This window comes from Cervus elaphus, chromosome 25, assembly GCF_910594005.1.
Source record: "Cervus elaphus chromosome 25, mCerEla1.1, whole genome shotgun sequence".
NCBI lineage: Eukaryota > Metazoa > Chordata > Mammalia > Artiodactyla > Cervidae > Cervus > Cervus elaphus.
Window position 1 is genome coordinate 9,223,327 of NC_057839.1, and position 7,882 is coordinate 9,231,208.

Genomic DNA, 7,882 nt, shown 5'->3' on the forward strand with positions numbered 1-7,882 from the left:
GCAAAAAAGAAAAATGGAGTTCTTTATTTCTCAAAGTGGAGGGAAGTAAAGGGAGACGATTTTATCTGGGAGCTGCGACTGCCACCTGGTGGAAAATGCTAGCTGAGCAGCTAAAACGGCTGTTCACTTTTAAGTCAGCCCTTCATCCATTTGGTCCCTCTTCTGCTGTTGTCTTCATGGGAAGAAGCTCTTGGGACGGGGGGTGGGCAGCAGGTGGGGTGTTGGAGTGGAGGAGGGGCCAGCTATCACACAGAGAGGTAGAAGTCGTCATAGGGAGAGTCCTGAGCAGGGGTTAAGGGCATGGGTGCGGGAGCCACATGGCCCAGCTTTGATCTCTGCTCTAGGAATTTAATGGGATGCCCTGGTGACTCAGACAGTAAACAGTCTGTCTACAGTGTGGGAGACCTGGGTTCAATCCCTGGGTTGGGAAGATCCCCTGGAAAAGAACATGGCAACCCATTCCAGTACTCTTGCCTGGAAAATCCCATGGACGGAGGAGCCTGGTGGGCTATAGTCCATGGGGGTTGCAAAGAGTCAGATACGACTGAGCAACTTCACTCACTCACTCACTCGCTAGGACTTTAATATTGTCAGTTTGGCTGAGTTGCTAAACTTCTCCTGTGCCTACATTTCCTCAACTGTGAAGTGGGGCTGATGATCCTATCTTACAAAGTGATTGTGAGAAATAAACTATATACCCCATGCAAATGTTTACCAGAAGTCTAGTACATAGAAAACATTCAGTAAAAGCTAGCTGCTGGTATGGAGGAGGACATGGGGCTGTGGGTGCCTCTGGACCTACTACACACTGGTCATGCGGCAGCGCACCGGGATATGAAGGTGAGCAGAAACACTGCCTCGGTCTCATCAAGTTCATTGTCTGGAGGGAGACAGGCATGAGCAAACTAACAGCTGCTCGAAGAGCAAATAGGCATGGTCCCTGTCCAGGGTCTAGCTAGGGAGTTAGACCTGTAAACGGGTGATTATAATTTGTAATAAGCTTATTCCACAATGGTCCTCAGTGCCATAAGAGAACATAAGGGGCAACTCAGTCATCTGCTGAGGGGGACGTTTTCTAAAGAAGGGACCTATGAGATGAGTTCTGAAGGGTGAGAAAGAGCAGCCAACTGAGGCGAGAAGGAGAGAATTTGAATAGTTCAAACGCTGCTCGCAATGGCTCATAGAGAAATCAGACTCAATGCCTTTGAGGAACTGACAGAGGTTGGGTAGGGCTGGAGGCCAGGGGAGAGCTGAGATGAGGATGAAAATGCAGGCAGAAGTCAGCTCCCCAAGGACCCATGAAAGGGACTGCACTTTGTAAGAGGCCTTCATGGCAGTGGAATGGCAGAGGCAGAACACCCTGGTACAAAGGGCTGACTACTAGCTGTACGTAGGAGGATACGTGGCTATGTAATCAGTGGGATAAGTCAGCACGCTCTCCCTACCTGTGATCAGAAGACTAAAGTCAAAGAAAGCCAGTGGAACTGATAGGGGAAAACTGGTACCAGCCCTTAGAAACACAGTGGATAACATCAGGGATGGCTTCTTTTGAGATGGCAGCAACAAGGTGAGATGGGGAACAGGAGAGAATTAGAGGTCTGGCCTCTAAGGCTAGCAGGAGAAACATCCAGCTTTTCCTCCACTGAGTTTTGTTTTGTTTTCTGGCCATGAGACACGTGGGATCTTAGTTCCCCAGTCAGGGATTGAACCCACATTCCCTGCACTGGAAATGCAGAGTCTTAACCACTATACTGCCAGGGAAGTACCTCTTCCATAGAGTTTTGACCTGTATGTAGCCACAGCAAATGAAGGTTTATCTTCACTAAGTAACTCAGTAAAGAGAAACTGCCATGCTGACAGACCCAGCTGGGATTGGGACACTCATATCCACCTTCCTTCTTAGGACTCAAGTCCCACCACCATCTCTATCAGTTGGACAGAGCAGAGAAAGCCATCACCTACCTGGTGGACATCAAAGACATTCCTTGGGATTCCAAGACACAAGAAGAGAAGAGGGATGAGCCCCTCTTGGGCAGGGTGAGGTTTTCTGAGGGAGGTGAGTTCTGGGAGAAATGGAGGAGGCTGCAGGCAAGTGGGGTGGGGCTGGGAAAGAGCAAAAGCCAGGACAGGAGGAAACATGCTCTTTGCAAAGGTCTTTTGTGAGAGATGGTTCCCACGGGACTTTTTGCCTTTCATTCCTTCTGCTCTTGTCCTCTTATAACTTGTCCGGCCATTCATTTGGCTACAGAAACACCTCATTTTATTGCAATTCATTTCATTGCACTTCACAGACATTGCGTTTTTTATACATTGAAGGTCTGTGGCAACCCTGCTCAGACAAGTCTATCTATGCCCTTTTTGCCAACAGCATTAGCTCACTTCCTGTCTCTGTGTCACATTTGGGTAATTCTTGTCATATTTCAAACTTTTTTCATGATTACCATGTTTGTTATGGTGATCAGTGATCTTTGATGTTACTACTAAAACTTGTTGACAGATTGGATGATTAGAAAATTTCAGACAGTATTTTTAAAGTATGTGCATGTTTTTTCAGACACAAGACTATTGCATACTTAATAAGCCACAGTATAGTATAAACATAACTTTCATATGCGCTGGGAAACTCATGTGATTCACTTTATCACTGTATTTGCTTTATTGCGGTGGTCTGGAACTGAATCCACAGTATCTTCAAGGTCTGCCTGAATTCTTCATTAATACAACCAATGAATGTGGAATGCCTGTGTGCATGAGGTACTGTGTTACACACCCGAGAATATGATGTGGGAAGAAAAGGGCCAAGGTTCTTATTTTCATGTAGCAATTTTGGGTATGGTACTCAATAAACAAGTAAGCCACTATATGAAAAAGATAATTTCAGGTCATGGTAGAGACCATGTATAAGGCAGAGACTGGGGAAAAGGAATGCTTTGGAGAGAGGGTCCCAGGGTGGGTTCTTTCAGAACAGGCCTGTAGGCTGAGAGCTGAATGGTGAGAAGGTTCTGACTGTATAAAGCCCTTTCACCCACCAGGCACTCCTGTCATGCTGCTGGTCATCTCATCAGTATGCAACCATGCTGAGCTCCAGTGGATCCCTGGGGAGGCCTCAGGCGACAGGGACAGTGACTGTGAGCTCTGTGACTGTTTCATGTGGTTAGCTTCACAAGGCACCATGACTGCAGACTTCCCTATAGTTGTCCCACCCCTGTTCTTGCCAGGGGGAAATAATTTGTGTTAGATTTGTTGTCTCTTTCACCAAGAAAAAGATCAAACCCTGAGTGAAAAAAGGAAACAAATCTGTTCAAAAGAATTGGAAAGCTAGTGAGGTGCTAAGACTTTGAGGAGCCAAGGTTCCAGGGACAAAAAGGCACTGCAATGACTCAATATTCAGCATAGCTTTCCTGCAATAGATGTGGCAGCCTAGAGGCTAAGACATTGAGCAGAACTACAGGCAGTCCAATGGACTAAAGGAATAAAACCTGGAGTCCAGGGCCAGTCAGGTCTAGGGTCCTAGTAAATGCACTAGATTTTAAGTTGGGACACCTGAAGAGCTTTATTCTAAAGAATAAGACCAAATGAGACATACATTTGGGGCTTCCCTGGTGGCTCAGATAGCAAAGAATTCACCTGCAATGCAGGAGACCCAGGTTTGATCCCTGGGTTGGGAAGATCCCCTGGAGAAGGAAATGGCAACCCACTCCATGGACAGAGGAGCCTGGCGGGCTATAGTCCATGACGTCACAAAGAGTCAGACATGACTGAGCAACTAACACTTTCTCTTTCAAGACATACATTTTCCTGTATAAAGACTGAAGCCAACCTATAAAAAACCCAATTCCTGATAGGATTAAGATGAAATCCCCCTACCTTAACTGCATGCCAGAAACAAGTAAATTCTCTATGGAAGAAAATAATATAAAGAGAATAAAAAGGTGAAGCCCAGAAGAGAAGGAAATTTGCAATATATACAACTAACAAATTATGGAATATATAAGGAACTCCTCTTAATGAATGAGAATGAGAACCCCATTTGGAAATAGGCAAGAGATTAAAATGCAAAAGATAATATCCAAATGGCTAATAAGCTTAGCTTCATACATCATCAGGGAAATGCAAATTACAAGAAAGCAATATCACATTGTAATGGTTAATTTTATGTCTCAACTTTCCTAGTCCACAGAGCCCAGATATTTGGTCAAACATTCTGGATGTGTCTGTGAAGATATTTTTTTAGATGAGATCAACATTTAAACCAGTGCATGCTAAGTTGCTTCAGTTGTGACCGACTCTTTGTGACCTGTGGACTGTAGCCCTTCAGGCTCCTCTGTCCATGGGATTCTCTAGGCAAGAATACTGGAGTGGGTTGCCATGCCCTTCTCCAGGGGATCTTCCTGATCCAAGGATCCAACCTGCATCTCTTAATGTCTTCTGCATTGGCAGGCAGGTTCTTTACCACTAGCACCACCTGGGAAGTTCTTTAAACCAGTAGATTTGGAGTAAAACAGATTACTCTCCATAATATGGATGGTACTCATTATTGCCTCAGTTGAAAGCCTTAATAGAAAAAATAGAAAAAGAATGAATTTTCTTGAAGAAAGGAGGATTCTGTTAGCAGATGGCCTTCAGACTTGAACTGCAGCATCAACTATTCCCTGGGTCTCCAGCCTGCTGACCTGTCATGAAGATTTTGGACTTGTCTACACACATACACACATGTACACGCACACCCTACTGGTTCTGCTTCTGCAGAGTCCTAATAAACACATCCATTAGAATAGCTAAAATGAAACAGACAACCCCAAGGGATGGGGCAATTGGAATTATCAAACTTGGCTGGTGGGAGTGAAAATTGGTACAACCACTTCAGATTCCTCTGTCAGTAGCTGCTAAAGCTGAAAATATGAATACACTAAGCAATTCCACACTAAGATATATCCTATAACATATATTCTGATATATATATATATATATTAATATATAATGTTCCCAGCAGCATGATTGATGATGACCCTAAACTGGAAACAGCCAAATGTCCATCAACAGTGGAATGACTGAATCAATGATAGTATATTCAAATAACGTATAAACTTATGCAATAACTTGTATCTCATAAACACAACAGGTGAAAGAAATCAAACACAACAGGCAAACCTAATTGATCCTGTATGAAGGCAAGAAAGAGAAATTAAACACAATGGGAAAAACTAATTGATGTTGTTTGAAGTCAAGAAAGAAGTCCTTACCTGGGACTGGGTAAGGACATGAAGTGTTTCTGCTGTGCATCATTTCTGAACCTCAGTGGATATTATGTAGAGGTATTCACTATGTGAAAATCTATCTATACATTATAGATCTATCTATTTTATACACTGTTGACTGCAGCATTTTTCTGCACATATTTATAATTCAGTTTTTAAAAGTTTAAGAGTGTATATGTCTCTGTCATTGTCTCTTATTTTGGGGAAGTCACTCAACATTTTGGACCCCCCCACTTCCTCTGCTGTAAAATGCTGCATGGCTTTAAAGAGATGGTTCATGGTAAAGCTATTTGTAAAGTATAAATTAATTATTATCATGTATACATCAGAGGATTTAATTTATGTCATACTTGGATGGTTTAATGGTTTTCCCTACTTTCTTCAAATTAAGTCTGAATTTGGCAATAAGGAGTTCATGATCTGAGCCACAGTCAGCTCCTGGTCTTGTTTTTGCTGACTGTATAGAGCTTCTCCATCTTTGGCTGCAAAGAATATAATCAATTGGATTTCAGTGTTGACCATTGGATGATGTCCATGTGTAGAGTCTTCTCTTGTGTTGTTGGAAGACGGTGTTTGCTATGACCAGTGAGTTCTCTTGGCAAAACTCTATTAGCCTTTGCCCTGCTTTATTCTGTACTCCAAGAACAAATTTGCCTGTTACTCCAGGTATTTCTTGACTTCCTACTTTTGCATTCCAGTCCCCTATGATGAAAAGGACATCTTTTTTGGGTGTTAGCTCTAGAAGGTCTTATAGGTCTTCATAGAACCTACAAGTTCAACTTCAGTTTCTTCAGCATTATTGGTTGGGGCATAGACTTGGATTACTGTGATATTGAATGGTTTGCCTTGGAAATGAACAGAGATCATTCTGTCATCTTTGAGATTGCATCCAAGTATTGCATTTTGGACTCTTGTTGACTATGAGGGCTACTTCATTTCTTCTAAAGGATTCTTGCCCACAGCAGTAGACATAATGGTCATCTGAGTTAAATTCACCCATTCCAGTCCATTTTAGTTCACTGACTCCTAAAATGTTGATGTTCACTCTTGCCATCTCCTATTTGACCACTTCCAATTTGCCTTGATTCTAGACCTAACATTCCAGGTTCCTATGCAATATTGCTCTTTACAGCATCAGACTTTACTTTCATCACCAGTCACATCCACAACTGGGTGTTGTTTTGGTTTTGGCTCCATCTCTTCAATTTTTTTGGAGTTACTTCTCCACTGATCTGCAGTAGCATAATGGGCACCTACTGACCTGGGAGTTCATCTTTCAGTGTCCTATCTTTTTGCCTTTTCATACTGCTCATGGGGTTCTCAAGGCAAGAATACTGAAGTGATTTGCCATTCCCTTCTCCAGTAGACCATTTTCTTCTTAAATTGAAGAAAGTAGGGAAACCCACTAGACCATTCAGGTATGACCTAAATCCAATCTCTTCTGATTATACAGTGAAAGTGACAAATTGATTCAAGGGATAAGATCTGATAGACAGAGTGCCTGACGAACTATGGATGGAGGTTCATGACATTGTACAGGAGGCAGGGATCAAGACCATCCCAAAGAAAAAGAAATGCAAAAAGGCAAAATGGTTGTCTGAGGAGGCCTTACAAATAACTTGAAAAGAAGAGAAATAAAAAGCAAAGGAGAAAAGGAAAGACATACCCATTTGAATGCAGAGTTCCAAAGAATAGCAAGGAGAGATAAGAAAGCCTTCCTCAGTGATCAATGCAAAGAAATAGAGGAAAACAATAGAATGGGAAAGACTAGAGATCTCTTCAAGAAAATAAGAGATACCAAGGGAATTTTTCATGCAAAGATGGGCACAATGAAGGACAGAAATGGTATGGACCCAACAGAAGCAGAAGATATTAAGAAAAGGTGGCAAGATTACTCAGAACTATACAAAAACGATCTTCATTACCCAGATAACCATGATGGTGTGCTCACTCACCTAGAGCCAGACAACCTGGAATGCAAAGTCAAGTGGGCCTTAGGAAGCATCATTATGAACAAAGCTAGTGGAGGTGATGGAATTCCAGTTGAGTTATTTCAAATCCTAAAAGATGATGTTGTGAAAGTACTGCACTCAATATGCCAGCAAATTTGGAAAACTCAGCAGTGGCCACAGGATTGGAAAAGGTCAGTTTTCATTCCAATCCCAAAGAAAGGCAATCCCAAAGAATGCTCAAACTACTGCACAATTGCACTCATCTCACACCCTAGCAAAGTAATGCCCAAAATTCTCCAAGCCTGGCTTCAACAGTATGTGAACTGTGAACTTCCAGATATTCAAGCTGGATTTAGAAAAGGCAGAGGAACCAGAGATCAAATTGCCAACATCCATTAGATCTTCAAAAAAGCAAGAGAGTTCCAGAAAAACATCTACTTCTGCTTTACTGACTATGCCAAAACCTTTGGCTGTGTGGATCACAACAAACTGTGGAAAATTCTGAAACAGATGGGAATACCAGACAACCTGACCTGCTTCCTGAGAAATCTGTATGCAGGTCAAGAGGCAACAGTTAGAACTAGACATGGAACAACAGACTGGTTCCAAATAGGAAAAGGAGTACACCAAGGCTGTATATTGTCTCCCTGCTTATTTAACTTATATGCAGAG